Source organism: Melanerpes formicivorus, unplaced genomic scaffold (genome assembly GCF_026170545.1).
Source record: "Melanerpes formicivorus ecotype bairdi unplaced genomic scaffold, bMelFor1.0.p_v2 SCAF_50, whole genome shotgun sequence".
NCBI lineage: Eukaryota > Metazoa > Chordata > Aves > Piciformes > Picidae > Melanerpes > Melanerpes formicivorus.
The window spans coordinates 2,970,552-2,987,770 of record NW_027142402.1 but is presented as its reverse complement, the minus strand read 5'-3'; the positions used below and the strand labels follow the sequence as shown (position 1 = coordinate 2,987,770).

Here is a 17,219-nt window from a genome sequence, read left to right as displayed (position 1 = left end):
ATTTCGTGCATATTTCCTACGTGTTTAGAGCTGTCAGAAGCAAACTCATCGCCCTTCTCCTCAGCTAAAGGCCACACTCCCCCTTTAAAGTTCAAGATAATTTTCAGCACACTGGGCTGAAACACTACACAAGGAGTTTCGGGCTCCAGTTACTTTGAGCTGCTACCCAGAGGTGAAGAAATCTCTATGCCCCCCCTGCAGACCAGGATTATGTCCTCCATAGGCCTTAGCCTACCAATCTGTGGTTAGCAGAAGGCCAGCAGCTTCCCGAGGTAGGTGCCAACAGGACATTCATCATGCAAACCCAACTGTTACAGCAAAGGAAAATTAGATTACAGGGATGCAACAATGAACCTGACTTTGTTGTTGCTTTGGATATAATGGAAAACACTAACTGAAGCAAAAAGAGTCCTCATGTTCAGAAGAAATTCAGTTTTTGTCTCTTTGTTCCTTTCTGTCCTGCCCTCGCCATGTGCTGAAGCTGAATCACAGGTGCTGGTATCAGGAAACCTGGGTTCTGTTCTTAGCTGCCACTGCTAACGTGGTTTCTGGCATGCCTTGCACCCTCAGTTTCCTGATATAAAAAATGCAAATATTCCTACCTGTTTCAGAAAGAGTGTGGTCTAGTGGTTTAAACCACAGAATCAAGACATCCGAGTTCTCAAACTGAACACGGCATCGGTGGCTGCTCTGGCTTTAGAGCGGCTCACTCTCACCTACCCAAGGGGTCAGCTTCCCCTGGAAAATGTGGAATGGCCAAACCCCAGGCTTCCCAGTAAAACATCTGTGCTGCTTTCCAAAGTGAGTCACGTTTCTGGCTGGGTGAGAGCTCAGCCTCACCTTGCAGTGAGATCGCTTACCTGGAGTGCAAGAGACACAGAATCTGAGCTATGGACAGCAAAGCTTCTGGGAGCTGCTCTCCTTAGCATGCTGTTCCGATCGTCTCTCTGAAGGCTTTTCCCCAGGCCACCCAGCAAAGCTGGCCTGACTCGGGTGCAGCCATTAGTGTCCTAATTCAGCAAGTGGAGGCTCAAGGTTAAAGTCTTCACCAAGCAGGACGAAAGGGCTGAAATGAGAGCTTTTCCCTTCCCCAGGGAGCACTCTGTATCTTTTGGCTAGGTTCAGATGGTCTCTCATGCTCTCTCCTCCTCCACTTTTCCTCCACAGAAAACTCCCTGAAGTTCTGCTTCCCTTCTGCTCAGAGTAAGCAGCAATTTGAAAAGTCACACAGGGCATTAAAAATCATTTCCTGCCTGGCACTACCTCATGGCTGTCTGGCTCACTGGACACTTGCTAGGGTTAATTAAACAATGCTTAGATACTCATAACATGCAAAGTCCAAGAGAAGTGATAAATGATAACGTTACAAAGAGGCACTCAGAGAAAATAACCTTAAAGAAATTTAGAGCAAGATGTTTTAACCTCACAGGAATATGGTTTCCTTCACTGCAGACTCTAATAAAGCCTGGAGAAGTTGTCACCAGCATCATCACTAGCCTAGTACTGAAAAAAACCCCAAACCCAGACTGATTTCTAGGAAGAGACCACAGCAACACAGATCAATACATGAAGGGAGGGAGAAACACCCCCAAAATACTCATCTGAGGCATTTAGGTTTTGAATGCACCAACCCAAATGGAAGCTGCTTTTTGTTGAGGCAGCTTCCCAGCCTCCCTATTAGATATAATGTTATAGTCTTATTACACATGTTGTCTACTAGATGTGCTCTGACTTTTATAGATGTCAACCCCATTTCTTAATTCAAGACATTTGTCTCTTGTGATCTCTGCGCCTCTGGGTTAGAGTTCCAGCCAAAGAGGTGAGCCAGCTCGTATCTGCAGTGCAGCCATAAAATCCTCCAGCACTGCATCCCTGAAAGCTGCTGCTGCCCTGAGAAAAGGCCTGGATTTTGTCTGTCTGCAGCTCAGCACCCAGAAAGGACGTTTTGCAGAAGGGTTCAGTGGACATCCAGGAAAACTGTTTTCAGGACCTTATCTGAAGGACAATACTTAACTTTCACCACCTGGGCCTGGCCCCTGAAAGGAAACAGTCACACTCAATTATTGTCTTTTTCTAGACAATTACTATTTAATCAAACCTCCAGCTGATATTAACTGGTGGAAAAAAGGCTATTTTTAGTCAGGACAGTGATTCCCCCTCACTCCTTTCATCTATGAGTAATGTATTTCCTTTTGCTCTCAGTACCACAAACCAGTCCCCACCAGATGCTCAGTATTAGGTAAAATTAAAAATGTGGGCATCATACCCTTTGAAAGATGCTTTGAACTCAAAGTAATATACCTAAACCCCGCTATTTAAATTAAAGATATCCTGTCTCTCTGCTCTGTAGTTTTCCCTTTTATCAGAAGGGGAATTTTAGACCATTTAAAGGAGTTTTGGTTCAGCTCCACAGACCACACTTTCGACTTAACAACACATTGTAATTTCCTTTTAGCCACAAGAATAAAGCAAATGCATAGAAGCAACACCATAATCTTGTCAAGCACCCTCTTTTGTTTCCCTGAACAAGCCTGCTCAAGAAAACCTGAAGCCTAAGATTTTTAAGATGTTTAGATCATGAAATCCTTTTATTGGAAACAGACATGTGTACTTTTATGCATCTACTGATGGATCCCCACACATAAAATATGTTCCTACTCAATTCCTTTATGGACAAGAACAGAGCAGTCTGCAACCTGCAGAGGTTTGGCAGAATTCAATCTCCTTGCCTCAGCATTTTACCTTTTCCAGGCTTCTGCCCAGAATGTGTGTGGATACTGGAGGAAGCCCCAGCAATTCCTACACCCAGGCAGCACCTGCACCCAGACTCACCTGTGAGCTGGGCTCACTAGTTGCTGTCAGAAGCAAAACTCTCTGAGCCATGCAAAATAGACCCATTTCTTGTGTACCTCTAGGTAGGAAGAGGGCTCCTGCCCAGCTCATGCCATTTATTTGCACCTTTAAGTCTCTTTCTTTTCCAACACAATGATTGAAATGCAACTGCTCCACCTCTGGAGAGCTACAGGACTAAAGCAGTTTGCTGAACATAATCCAACTTTACATTCCATAAGGAAAACCTGCCCACCTTCATCTTCAGTCTCTCCCCTCTTGAGGTCACCACTGACAGCCCTCTGAACACAGGGAGAGGTTTAAGAGCTACCTCTTCCCTTTGGTGGGTGCCATGGCAAGGGGGAGCTGGCCTTGTTTGAGGTCCCACAGGACCAGGAGGCATACCCCACCACAAAAGCAAGGCCTGGGGGCACCCATGTGGGCACCCACACATGCACAGGATATTCCTGCCTCTGCAGACCCTGGCAGACCTCATTTGGTCCATGTGAGCTTACTGAGATGCCAGTGAGGCACAGTGCCTGGCCACAGCATGAGCAGAGGGACCTGTCAGGAGCAAACTCAAGCACCAGTCTGGTGACAGCGCTGCTGAGCCTGCCGTGCTGAGAGAGGGCAGAGCAGCGCTAATGATGCCAAGGAAACGTACTTTGGGACAAAGCAAAGGGGCAAGTTAAGCATCTGTGAGTTCTCTTGGAGCAGGTTAGACAGTGATAGTAAGGCAGTTTATCCCCAGGAGCTTTCTCCTGGCTGGAGGTGTTGAGTTAACTGGTGGTGACCTCGCGCTGACCCACAGGCAGCATCTGCGAGCGGTGCGCGGCGGTGGCGGCCAGGAAGCACTTCTGCCAAACAGGGTCCCTTCAAAACACCACTCTGAAAAGCAACAGCTGAAGTGACCCAGGAGTCAGCTGCCCAGCCCCAGCCAGCATGGAGGACGTCTCCCTTCACCCTCCTGGGGTTTCATCCATCTTCATTTGCTTTTTCTTGCTGCCATTTCCTCTGACTTTTCAGACTCGGGACACTGGTAGCTATTATTCATTCTCTTGTTTCTTACCAGCCACACAGCCAAGAGCTGCAGCTTTCTATCAATAAATACCACATCAGTTCTTATAGAGCCATCCTTTTAATTGATGATTTTGGGGTTTTTTTTCTCTTCAGATATCTCTTAAGCCAAAGCAGGTTTGAAGGGGGTTTAGATTTCTAAGAGAGAAACATCACAATGTGACCACTGGGGAGCCACAAACTCACTTGCTAATGGAAACTCTGAAGAGGAATGAAAATGTAAACTGAGCTATGAAGAAAGTTAATTGTCCAAACCATAGGAGGTGAAACAAATATGAACAAACATCTTCATTGTGCACCTTTCTGGTCTATGAAAAGAGGTGAAGAGGTGCAGCAGCAGGACCTATCCCTTCCACCACGAACAATGCTGTAAACACCAGAGGCTCTCCAGTTTCCAGCTACAACAAAACATTTAGCTCTGAGTAATTCCAACCATTTTAGTCAGCAACTTGCAAAACTGTGTCACTTGTACTCAGCTGACATCACTTTGAGTAATTTTGTTCCCACATCTGGTTAAGAGGAGACTTACAATAATATGTTTTGACTTTACAGAGGGGAGGGGGAAGGCTAGCCCTTCTCTTCCTCTCCATTTCTGGGTGCTTCAGGAGGGATGGGGGAGAAAAGGAAGTGTTGGGAAGGAGAAAACTGGAGGAGAAATGGAAAGGCAAACAGAAGTGCTGGTGGCAGATCTGGGCATGGGATAACCTCCTCCACTCTAAGAGCAGAGTCCAAAACTCTTACACCTGAACCCTCCACCCCAAATGTGAGAAGGCAGGCTGTCCAGCTTGTCCAGTGGGCAGCAGTGGTGGGGAAGGCACACAAATGTGCAGCTGGTGACAAGAACCCCTCTGCTCAATAGGAAAGATGAAGGAGTCGGAGATTTTGCGTAAGAGGAAGATCAAATGACTCCCCCAAGGGTTCACTGAAAGCAGACAGCAGGGACAGGAGCTGAACCCACGCATCCTGAATCACAGCTCTTCATCTCAATCACAAGAGCCCCCCTTCCTCTTGTATGTTTTGCATTATCTAGGGTAATCAGGGAGAATGCCTTGCCCTCCTAAATCGAGAATTGGATACGAAACCTATAAATCACCTGGAGAACTCAGGGGGCAGCGGGCTCCAAAGAAATGACAAACCTTGCTCTGGTTGCAGAAGGAGGGTGTTGCTTCCTATGTTGGTCATCTGTGTTGAATCAAGATCAATTTAGATGGCAATAGGTTAGAAAATGCTGAGTCTCTCTCAGGAAACCCCCCGTGTCTGTGCTTTGCTGCCAAGCCCGCAGAGCCAGCTGCAAGCCTGCTGGCTGTAGGAGAGCACAGTGTCATGAGGGGCACTGCTGCATCAGGAGAGGGACACAGATACATCAGCAGCTAAGTTAATGAGCTTTGCTGCTCAAAAGGCAAACAAATGTAAGTCCTGGGACATACTTACAGTTTCTAAGGCTATCTCAGTCGCCACTCATACTCCTGAAGGCCACTGAACCTTGTTCCATTATGCAACACAGGCATGATTTTTCTTGCTTTCTGGCTTTGCCAAGGTTGGGAAAGGATATGGTTGTGCCCCATAAATATGACACGGGGTAAAGAGTAAGGAGCTATTTCTTGAGCTTTTTATCAGCTGAAGAACAAAATTGATCTGAGCAAGTTTGGGCCAGAAGTTGTTTAGTGTGAAAGGGGCTCTTCTGTCACCACAGTGAAGGATCTTGGGACACTGAGCCATGCCCATTTACACCAGCCTGGTGTGACATATCCAAGCCTGAGCTCCTTAACCAAGTCCTGAAACTCTATCACAGACTGTTATATTATCACAGAATGGCTTCAGTTGGAAAGGACCTTAAAGATCATCCCATTCCAAGCCCCCAGCCATGGGCAGGGACACCTCCTACTAGACCAGGTTGCTCAAAGCCTCATCCAGCCTGGTCTTAAACTCTTGTTTAAGGCATCCACAATCTTTCTGGGCAACCCATTCTGGTGTCTCACCACCCTCATTGTAAAGAACTTATTCTGAATGTCTTATCTATCTGCTCTAGTTCAAAACCAGTCCCCCCAGTCCTATCACCACAAGTCCCTCTGCAACCTTCTTGTAGCCCCCTTCACATACTGGAAGGCTGCTCTCAAGTCTCTCTGGAACTAGGCTGAACAGACCCAGCTTCCTCTGCCTGTCCCTGTAACAGAGGTATTAATATTTAATTGCCCAGGGACCCTTGGGGGCACCACTTTTTAAAGTCCCTGCTACATGCTGTGCCTAGTGGGGTGAAGAACAACTACATGAGAAAAGCAGCAAATGTTGGAAATGAAGATCATCCACCTGCACTAGAAAGGAACTGGGGGGGAGGAGGGAGGAAGGAAACATGAATGATCCTTAAGGCAAAATAATTCAGACTTAGCTTTTTAAATGGAAAAAAAAAGATATCTATTTTTTAAAGTCTTCCCTCTTCATCCCATACCCAGATGAAGGCAGAAGCAAGCATTTCCTCCCCTGATGATGGAAGTGATACCAAGTATTATGTTAGTATTAAGTGAACCTCCCTCCCACCCATTCCTGTTGGTTTAATGTCATCTGCCTCAAATGCAATTAATAAAAGTGGGCTGTTCAGCTCCAACAAACTAAAGCCTTGCAAGTTTACAGACAGAATAGCTTCAGGCTCCTCCTAGGGTTGAGCAGACAGAGTGTCTTTTGAATGGACTCAAAGAAACACATTTTCACACCTGTCAGGCCTAGATTAATATCCCTGCTAATTGCACTTTAAGGACAGCCAATTAGTTCTAGTTATAGAAGCTCTCCTGGGTGAGGAGAGCAGCAGCCTGTTATCACCATCAGCACTCATTGTTCGCCTGAATAGATTTGTGTCCCAAACCCCGTGTACCTCAGTGGTTTGACTGGAAGCCCCACCACTCTGCACCCATTTATCCTCGGCCTGAACCCGCTGTAATGACGATGGAGACAGCAGAGGTGCCCATGGTTGTAAAAGGAAAATAAACCAGTGCTATGCTGAGATGACAAAGCCCAGCACCCATTTCCAAGCCAGGAGCATTTGGGTGAAATTTCCTAATTATGCCAACGTATTCTTTTGTCTCAGATAAAATCTTTTGGCTCTAGAGGGATGGTGCTTCACTTGTAATAAAACACTTGTTCCTGCAAGGGGAAAAAAAAGCAACAGCACAGAATCACAAATAAAACACTCCTGCAAGGAAGAAAGCCCAGCACAGAATCACAGCATGATAGGGTTTGGGAGGGACCTCTGAGGATCATCGAATCCAACCCCCTTGCCAAAGCAGGATCACCCAGAAATGCATCCAGGTGGGTCTTGAAAGTCTCCAGAGAAAAAAAGACCCCACAACCTCTCTGGGCAGCCTGCTCCAGTGCTCTGCCACCTTTACAGTAAGAAGGGTTTTCCTCGCGTTGAGGTGGAACTTCCTGTGTAAACAGCCCCAAGATCTCTCTGCCTTCCCTCATAAGACAATAATGTTGCTGATTTTGCAAAAGGGGGATAAGCAAAGTTCTGGCCTTGAAGCAGCAGCCTGAAGAGCGCCAAGCGCAGCGCCAGCACCACCGGTGGGGACGCTTGAAAACAGGTCAGGGACCAAGGGTTAGTCCAAGCCACTCGAACATGACAGGAAGGCTAGTTAATAAACACCAGCTAACCCCTCCAATTACAGCAATAAATTGTTCAATTGGTTAAATGTCCACAGGTTCTGCCCCAAACACCACTGTGAACTGTTTAATTAGCAAACTCTTGCATCACTGGACAAACAGCTCTGGGCCAGGGGGAAAGGAGGGGGGGTCGTGCAGCTCCCCCTGGCAGGGCTCACTTCTGCAGCACCACAGCATTTCCACAGCTCTGCACATTACTCTGTTTTTCTTTCTTTTTAAACAGAATCGAGACTGCATGGGCCAAAATATGGCTTCATCACCGTTCTTTCCACATCGGTTTTGTGTCTTTTGATAAGGCACCCCACGAGTTGCAGCTTCTCACTTGCCCCCAAGATTAGATAGGCGTACATGCGAGGCAGGTTGCGCAGCACAAGAGATACCGAGGGGCTGGAAACTGCATGCTGCACAAAACAGACCTGCAGACCAAAAGTCAGCAAGCTTGTCTCTTGGGAATATTTAACACACTCCATTTGGGATTATCTCCCCAAGGGTTAAGAGCATTCAAAGCCTTATAAACTGATATTGGGGTTTTTCATCCAGATCGCTGCTGGCTACAAAGGGTACTTCGGAGCACAGCCAGGAGAACAATGCCGCTGTAAGATTTAAAACAGCTCTGATACCAAAAGAGGGTTTGAGAATAGCTACTTTACAAAATAAAATGTAAAAAAAAAGACACCCAAGAAAATTTCTAGCAGCTGCAGCGACAAGTTGATCACCGAGGATCAATTCAGAGTTAAAGACTCACATAAGATGCTGACCTTTGGTCACTTTGATGAACCATTGGCTTTCCATACTCTGTGACTAACTATGAACCACACACTGATGCAAGGGGGGAAAGGCCTGGGGTTTGATTTGTGTAATAATTAGATCCCTCTAGCAGGGATTTCACGTCTGAGACACAAGCACAGCACAGAAGTACTGTTTGCTGTGTTTACACAACGAGAAGAAATTGCATTTCCCCAGTGAACTAAACAGAGGTAAATTCGTCACAGTTGGAAGTAAAACACAGAGAGTGTTTGCCTGTGGGAAGCTGGAAGTGATTGCTCCCTGTCTCTCTAGCAAAAGTATTTCCTTAGAAAAGGGCTTTAGGCAGAGATGTTTGGTTAGAAGCAATTCGTTTTTAAATAATGTTGAGGAACTCTACCATTTTGCTCTTCTGCCTGAGAGGTCAAGCCTGGATCCTCAAAGGATATTCAAAGCACTGTCTATTGGGGGGAGGCTGGGGGTGGACTATCTCCCACCCTCCACTTTGCAAAAATGCACAAATGGTATCACTGAACTCAGCTCAGGATGCTTGTGGCTGAGCCTGCTGGCTCCTGGGAGTCTCCTGAGCAGTACTTCCTCCCAGTGAGCCACCTGGAGAGCCTCAGTATCTAACTCAGGCTTGAAGATTCTTCTCCAGGTTACCTGCCAGGAGGGTCCACATCCACTCGGGGAAACCTGTAGGTTGAGCAGTGTGTTACTGCCACATGTTTAAGGACATAATGATCTCGTTTGATGGCCTGCATCTTGCAGAGCTAAGCAAAGTAAACTCCTAAATCTGGATTCACAGAAAGACTTCTGTTGCCTTCAGCAGTCACTGGGTCAATCTTCTTCAGAGTGTTTTGAATGCAGATTGAAATCTTTATGTTGTGAGACCCAACAGAGAAGAAACGTTGCAGAGACCCTTTGCTGCCAACAAATCACATCAGCTGCCTCATGTTTGTACATGGTGCTTAATGCTGAAGGAAACAGTCCTCTTCTTAAATCAGTACCATTAAAAGCAGTGAACTGACTTAAAGAGCTTGCTGAATCCAGAGGTTTAATGTCTGTGCCTCCGGAGTGGACAATTTAGACCTACTCTTCCTTACACTACTACCCCCAGCCCCCACCCCCCCGAAGTTTTGTAAAGCAAATTAACATCTCTGAGAAGTCTGGGGGTCTCGGGACAGGCTTCTGTTGACACAGATTAGCATGGCCTCACTGAATTAAAGACTGGAGCAGTTCAGGCCATTGGGAATCCACGGGGGCAGTGTGAAGAGAAACTGCAAATTAGGAAAAGAATAGAGAACACAATACCAGCACTGATGTCCTGGCACCCAGGCTTTTATTCTGGAGATAGTTTACAAGCAGTCCGTAACCTTTGGACTCCAGACAGTCGGTAGAACCAACAGGAGGAGGAGGAGGTTCAAGATTTGGTCTGAACTTTCCATCCAGCCCCAGCACTGTCAATATTTGGAAGGTGCACTGGACCTCATGAAGCCTCCATAAAATGAATGTTGGTAAAACAAAACCAAACCCTCCTGAAGCTTGTATTCATAAAGTCATTTATTACTTTGATCCAAAAAGGTATTAAGGAGATAAAGATTTATAACTTGGCTGTGCTTAAAAGAGGAATTTCCCAGCAAAATAATGCATTTTTGTCTGACAGACACGGATCCAAACCCAGCTTCTCAGCCCAGACTCCTCATTTCAGATACACTTCCAAAATGTTCATTTCTGATCTTAAACTTTCAGCATTTAACAGAGTAACATTCACAGAAATGGTCCAAGTGTGACTTTTCTGCCTAAGGAAAAAACCTGACCAAAGAATTCACAAACCAAACCCCTCTGTGCTTCAGGCCTGTCAAGAGTTCATCGATCTCTTTAAAACGCCTTCAGTTTTCCTTCATTCTCCACTACAAACCAATTCAGTTATCACATCCAACCCTACTCATGCACGAATAAGTCTGTCAAGAATAAAGTACTTTAACAAATTCACTTCAGGCTACACATGAAGGTTTTGTTCTCTGATCGTCATTTTTAAAGGCTGAAGAAGAAAAGAATTATAGCTGTGGATTTTACTCTGTGAATGAAAGATTCTTAAGCTAATCATTCTGTACTCCAGAGGCCTTCATGACATGTTAACTAGAAAGTGACATTTACTGCTAACTTAATTGACAGAGCTTGAGAGCAACCGAAGCCAAGGCAAGCATACTGTTAATAAACAACATGAAAATAAAGAGAGTTGCAGTTTAATTCATCATTTTGTTTCTTCTCCCAGGTTTCAGGGTCTAAGTCACATGGGACTTCATTGAAATAAAGGGACTTACACCAGGGCAAGGATAACCAAAATGAGGAGGGAGTTGAGTGCTCAGCAGCGTTTTATCTGGTCAATAAAAATACCTTAAATGCATCAAATTCTAACTCCTGTCCTGAGCAGAGGCTTCTATTGTGTGCAGTAGGTGCTCTACAGTTATAAATCCACTACTTTCTTTGAAGCTAGCAATCTCATTTGTTTGTAGAAGCAGGTCACTTAATCCAGCAAGGGAGGAAAAGTTAGTCTGAAAAAAAGAGTCATCACAAAGAGCCAGTTTCTAAAGTCCTTGGTATAACTCCCACTAGCCATGGTCAGCAAGCTGAAATACCAACTTACTCTGCCTGTAACTGTGAATAAGCAGTAGCCATTGCTTCTGCTCTAGGTGTGCTTTGGAACCCTTCCATGCTGAGTTCTGCCTTTCTATCCGTAGGAAGGAATTATTTGCTTAGGCTCCACAAAACTCTGCTTTCCTTATCTCAAATGCATTGAGAAGATTTGTGTTTGCCATTAATAAAGAGAGAGAGAGAGAGAGAGAGAGAGAGAGAGAGAATTACAACTCATTCAGAACCAACATTCAAGAGCTGCCCAGATTAAAGATATAAACTCAACCCATTTAGAAGTCGAGACAATTCTTCAAGCTGCCCATGCAGTGCTGTCACTGCAAGAACTCTGCTTGGCTGAGAGGTCTCCCTGCATCTAAAAGTGCACATTGTTGCCTTGGTACAAGTTCAGAAAGCAAGACTGTCACCCCATGTGCCTCATGAGAAGTGATACCCACAAAGTTTGCAAAGCCCCCAGCACAGAAGCAAGATCCAGAGAGTTTTGACTCACCTGCTCTATTAGGTTTTTGCCTTGTATAGAAAGCTCAAAGTTTCAGCACTATCTTGCCCCTTCATTCACCGTACAGAGTATCTCCACATGGGAACCTCCTGTGCAAAGCATGATCTTGCCTAGTTCTCTCCCCTTTCTCAAAGCGTGGAAGCAAAGCTACGCCAACTATCCTGAGCAGCTTTGTGCTGCATGGAGCACCTGTTCAGACAACAGTCCGTTAAAAAATCAAAGGAACAGCTGAGTTGAGGTCAGCCACCCTACCAACTTCAGGACATACTCAGAGACCCCACTACCCTCATCCCTCCTGTCTTTATGTGAAAATAGCAGCTCCAGTAATGCGATGCCTTCCTCCCCTTCCCTGTTTGAGCAGGCAATGAAAGCCCTCCTGCTGCCTTCTGCTCCTACGAAGAAAGCATGACTCTCCAACCTGCACTATGCCTGTCTGCAGAAATAAGACAACCCATCCCACACTGATAGCGTTTGTTTAAGGAGTGCAGGTTCAACAGAGCCGGTTAACCATTAGCTTGCACCCCTACAGGTCATATTACACTCACTATGCATACTTGTTAAGGTATCCTCACGTGAAGTTTAGTCTAAGAGCAGCACTCGGGGCGTGCAGTCTGTCTTCTTGAGCATCCCTAAAGGGGAACACTCACTGCCCCAGCACAGAACACTCAGCCAGCACAAGCTCCACCTTTCCAGATTGTCAAAGACTTCACTTACACAACTCAAATGTTTATTACTGATACCAACACCACCCCTACCCCCACCCCAAAGGAATTACCAAGCACTAAAAAACTCCTGCTCGATGTTTGCGGATTTAGAAACTTCCCTCAAACCAGTTCTAGGCAAACATTCTCCCACATTCATCCATGAAGCTGTGCAGCTCCAGAGGCTGGAAAGAGCAAGAAGAGAGTGGAAAGTTACCACATTTCTGCATTTCTTCTCGTCCTAGGGTCTCCCAAGTTACTCATGCTGGTCAGAAAACCTCCTAGTGCTGCCATCCCTTTGTTTGAACCTAAATCTTGAGAGAAACTTTAGCTGCAGTGATGCTCTGTCATGTCACACAAATTACTCTGTCAAGCCCAAAGCAGAAGATTTATTATTATGCACTTCTGTTACAAAACCACCTAGGAGCCACAAGCCAGAAGACCGTGCTGGGCATTATGTAAATGTGTAGAAAGGAATCTCACCATCACCTCAAAGAGTCTGCAATCAGATAGAGAAAGGGGGGAGGGGGGACGACGACACAAAGTGAAAGAAAGGGAAGTGGAGTTACCTTCACTTTAGGAGACCAATAGAGTCTGTATTGAGGCTTAGAATGATTAAGCTTCTTCCCTTGCAACTTCAGACTTAGCACAGCAGCTACGAATGTTAGAGGGCTTTTTGTGCATGCCAGGGCTCACCACCCCCGGGAGTGAAGCACAAGGGATTGTCAATCTCCAGTAATTTAGTCTAAAACAGATGTAGGAAGTGATGGCACATCTCTGCTATGTCCTACCCACGATTTCCACGACCTCAGCTTTACTCCATTTTACACCTATGCACCCTTCTCCTTGTGACAGTTGGTGCTACCCTCTTCCTGGTTCATATTAATTCAAGATCCAAATCTAGTGCCTAGCTTTTCAATCTTTGCAGCACAAATAAGATTAATTTTTAATTTTAAGGCCCTGATTCAGCAAAACATTCAACTCTGTGCTTAATTCTATCCCTATTCAGTAAAGTACTTAAGTATTTGCTTAATTCTCATTTGCTCCGCTGAGACTTGGACATGTGCTTAAAGATAAGCCTCTTCTTAAGTACTTTGCTGAACTAGGGCCTAAACTGTGACCTAGGAGCCAGGAAGAGAAGAGAAGGGGAAAAAAAATTAGATCAATACAGTCCAGTGTTATTTCCTCACAAGTATTAAGCTAGCTAAAAGGAAAAGATGATGAAAAACAAACATTGGCACACTGATTTGAGTTAGTCCAGGGGGGTTATGGGAAGAGACACACTTGATAAAACCTTACTAAGAAATATCTCTTCACATTTGGAACTAAATGATCCTTGTGGTCCCTTCCAACCCTGACTGATACTATGTTACTATGATTTTCCCTTTTCTTGCCCATTTGTACCTACAAACACACAGTACAGCAATCTGTTGAACCAGCCACTCTCCAGTAACCACTCTCCAGTTCTGTAACTGGAATCTTGGTGTTTTTCAAGCTAGGTACCTGATGATTAAATATAAAATAAGATACAGAGCAGAATCCAATTTAAGAAGTACAGCTGAATAGAATTCTGGTTTGTATTATCTTAAGACAAAAACAATGGAGAAGCTGGAAAGATACCGGGGAAGGGCCCTCTTGGTAAATGGAAGAAGGGAAAAAATAAAGATACTGGAACTCCACTAGGAAGAAATTCCTAGAGTTTGGTCCTCATCAACAGAGATCACAGAATTGTCAGGGTTGGAAGGGACCTCAAGGATCAGCCAGTTCCAACCCCCCTGCCATGGGCAGAAACACCTCACACTACACCAGATTACTCACAGTCACATCCAGCCTGGCTTTAAAAACCTCCAGGGGTGAGGCTTCCACCATCTCCCTGGGCAACCTGTGCCAGTGTCTCACCACCCTCATGAGAAGAACTTCTTCCTAACATCCAATCTGAGTCTGCCTAGTTCTAGCTTTGCTCCATTCCCCCTAATGCTCTCAACTAAACCAGGCTACTCACGGCCCCATCCAACCTGGCCTTAAACATCTCCAGGGAGGGGTTATCCACAACCCCCCTGAACAGTCCATAAAGGTCTCATCATGGGTGGATCCTGGGGCCAGCATGGAGGTGACACAAGACTAGGATCAAAGAGGCCCTTGGCAGGTAGAAGGAGATGTAGCTACACATCCAAGCTCAGGCTAAGGTAGCAGAGAAGGCAAAATATTTCTTTATTTCAGAAAAAGATTGCCTAGTGGCTTATTTTCTTCTGTATTTCTCTGCCCTATCCTCAGGACCCTGAATCATTCAATAAAGCATTCTTCTCCAGTGGCAAGCTCCTAAGCTGACCAAACACACTCCTTTCACTGCAGGCTCGCTGTTCAAACTAAAGCCACCTTGCCCGTTTCAAGGGGATCAGTATCGATTCACTTGACATGGACAGAAAATATTGAGAAGCTCTGAGTCATGAAAAGTACCTGCAGACAAAACCTATGCTCTGCTTCTTTGAACAATGCAGCTCTGTAATTTTACTGGGGAAAAAAAAGAAGAGTTTGGTCAAGGCCAAACTGCTAAACTGCAGAGAGATGCCTCCACCATGTGTGTGCCCACACATGTGGAACTGGATGCCCCAGGTGACTTCCACCCTCAGAGGAAGCATTTTGCCGGAAGGGTCTCCTTCTCACAAATAAAGGCCAAACGTGTCACTGGCAGGTCTTCTGCTGGCAAGCCTTTCATGCCAGCTGCTGCTCTTCCTTCAGGAACTGCTGCAGGCTGTGGTCACTCTTTTCATCTACCTTTTGATTTCCAGAAGGCAGGAATGCTGTTTAATCCTTGCAGTTCCCAACTTACCCACATGCCAAACTTCATGCACTGTGAAGAGTTCCACTGAAGCTTGACTTAGGGAACATAAAGCTAAAACACATGCCTGCATATGTCTTAACCTGAGCATTTACTGGGTATTCCCCTTTTGATGGATCCACCACACTGTAAAGATGGATGAAAGTGTTTAGAAAAAAAAGCTTTGAAGATGAGAGATGCTCCCTAAGTACATGTGTGGGGTAAGGGAAGAGCAAAGGGCCAGAGACACAGATCACACTGCCTGCTCTGATGTTTGCCATAGAAACCGCACATCATCACTAGCAGCTGTAGGCTTCCCAAGCTTACGTGGCTGAGGTAGTTCCTCATGCGTTGGATGAGCACAGCCAGAGAGCAGAAGATGAAGTTTCTAAGCCCCCAACTCAGTTTGGTCCTAGAAAGGAAGATCATAGAATGGCTTAGGCTGGAAGAGACCTTCGAGATCATCCAATCCAATCTCTCTGCCACAAGCAGGGAGACCTCTAAACTAAACCAGGCTACTCAAGGCCCCATCCAACCTGGCCTTGAACATCTTCATCTTAGAAGGGAGTTCTTCACAGAAAGAGAGATCACCCATTGGAACGGGCTGCCCAGGGAGGGGGTGGGGTCAATGTCACTGGAGGTGTTTAAGACAAGACTGGATGAAGCACTTGGTGCCATGGTCTAGTTGATTAGTTAGGGTTGGGTGATCAGTTGGACTTGGTGATCTTGGAGGTCTCTTCCAACCTGGTTGATTCTGTGATCTCCAGGGAGGGGGTATCCACAACCCCTCTGGACAGTCCTTTGCAGAGTCTTGCCACCCTTGCAGTGAAGAATTTCTTCCTAAGATGTCCCACACGGACACACCCTTCCTTGGGAGGCTCTGCTGCAGCCATGGCCACTCTCACCATCAACATGCACAACCACCCCTCTCCATGTGGCCTTTGTCTCTCTCTCTCTTGCCTGTGCAGCAGTGGTCATGTCCAACGGCCGAGAGAGAGGATGGTGAAGGGATGAAAAATGTTTAATCTGTCCTCCTGTTGTCAGAAGGGTAGGAAAGGTCACCCAGCGCTCCCCTTCAATCAGGCACAGGGGCAGCTACCTGCTGGCCCCTCCTGAGCTGCTGAAGCTGTGGAGGTATAAACTATTTTCCAACAAAAAGAAACTGGATCACTTGCCCGGGGGAGGCAGAACGTTTGTTCTGAGGACAATGAAAGACAGCTTTGATCAGCAGGGGCCTGCAGACAGCAACCCCACCTCAACGCGGTTCCAACGCCTGTATCGGCCTCCTTCCTCCTGCCAGGCTGCATGTCAGGCTAATCAGTTTGATCTGACAGATTTTAATTAAATTAATTAAGGCCTTTCTGAATGGACTTGATTAGTGTTCCTCAGAGGAATCTCTGGTGAAAGGGAACCCTGTCCTCAAGCAAGGCACTAATATTTTCCCTCATCTCACGAGGAACGAGAATTTTCTTGGGTTTTCTTAGATGGTGATGATGAGGATGTTGATGATGATTATTTTCACACTACTAATAAACATATTTTCTATTATATATATATTTATATATATAGGCAGTGTTTTGAAGATTTTAAATAGATCTTAAAACATTTCTGGTTTATGGGATGCTTTCTGAAGCCTGGCACCCACTCAGGTGAAATAAACAATTGCCTTTAACACCCAGATGGAAGGTTTTTGTCTCCTCCTCCTCCTCCAAGCAATTTTGTTACTGCCAACTCCAGCATTTCAAATGTGACCACTTACCCTGATTGAAACAGAAATGAGCAAAAACTCAAGGTGCCAAATAATCCTGATCACTTCCAATCAAGAGGAGGCTCAGGGGAGACCTTAGTGCTCTCTACAACTACCTGAAGGGAGGTTGTAGCCAGGAGGAGGTTGGTCTCTTCTCCCAGGCAACCAGCAGCAGAGCAAGAGGACACAGTCTCAAGCTGTGCAAGGGGAAGCTTAGGCTGGAGGTGAGGAGAAAGTTCTTCCCAGAAAGAGTAATTGGCCATTGGAATGTGCTACCCAGGGAGGTGGTGGAGCCTCCATCCCTGGAAGTGTTCAAAAAAGGATTGGATGTGGCACTTGGTGCCATGGTTTAGCTAGCCATGAGGTGTTGGGGGATAGGTTGGACTTGCTGACCTCTGAGGTCTTTTCCAACCTCATTGATTCTATGATTCTCAGAGTGGCTTCTGGTACAAATACTGGAAACTCAGCACATGCAGAAATGCAGCACTGCCGACA

General features: G+C 45.8%; 1 protein-coding gene across 2 annotated transcripts in view; it reads right to left on the bottom strand.

Annotated features, from left to right (window-relative positions):
- The window catches only part of PRDM1 (PR/SET domain 1), a 101,618-nt gene that overhangs the window by 44,683 nt on the left and 39,716 nt on the right, over positions 1-17,219 (bottom strand). Inside the window, exon 1 of one of the 2 annotated variants that reach the window (XM_068160465.1) lies at positions 11,450-11,882. The exons of the other annotated variant lie outside the window; for it this stretch is intronic. The gene's annotated coding sequence lies outside the window, so the exon portion shown is untranslated. Of the gene's footprint in view, positions 1-11,449; positions 11,883-17,219 lie in introns of those variants that run through there. 2 annotated transcript variants of the gene reach the window in all.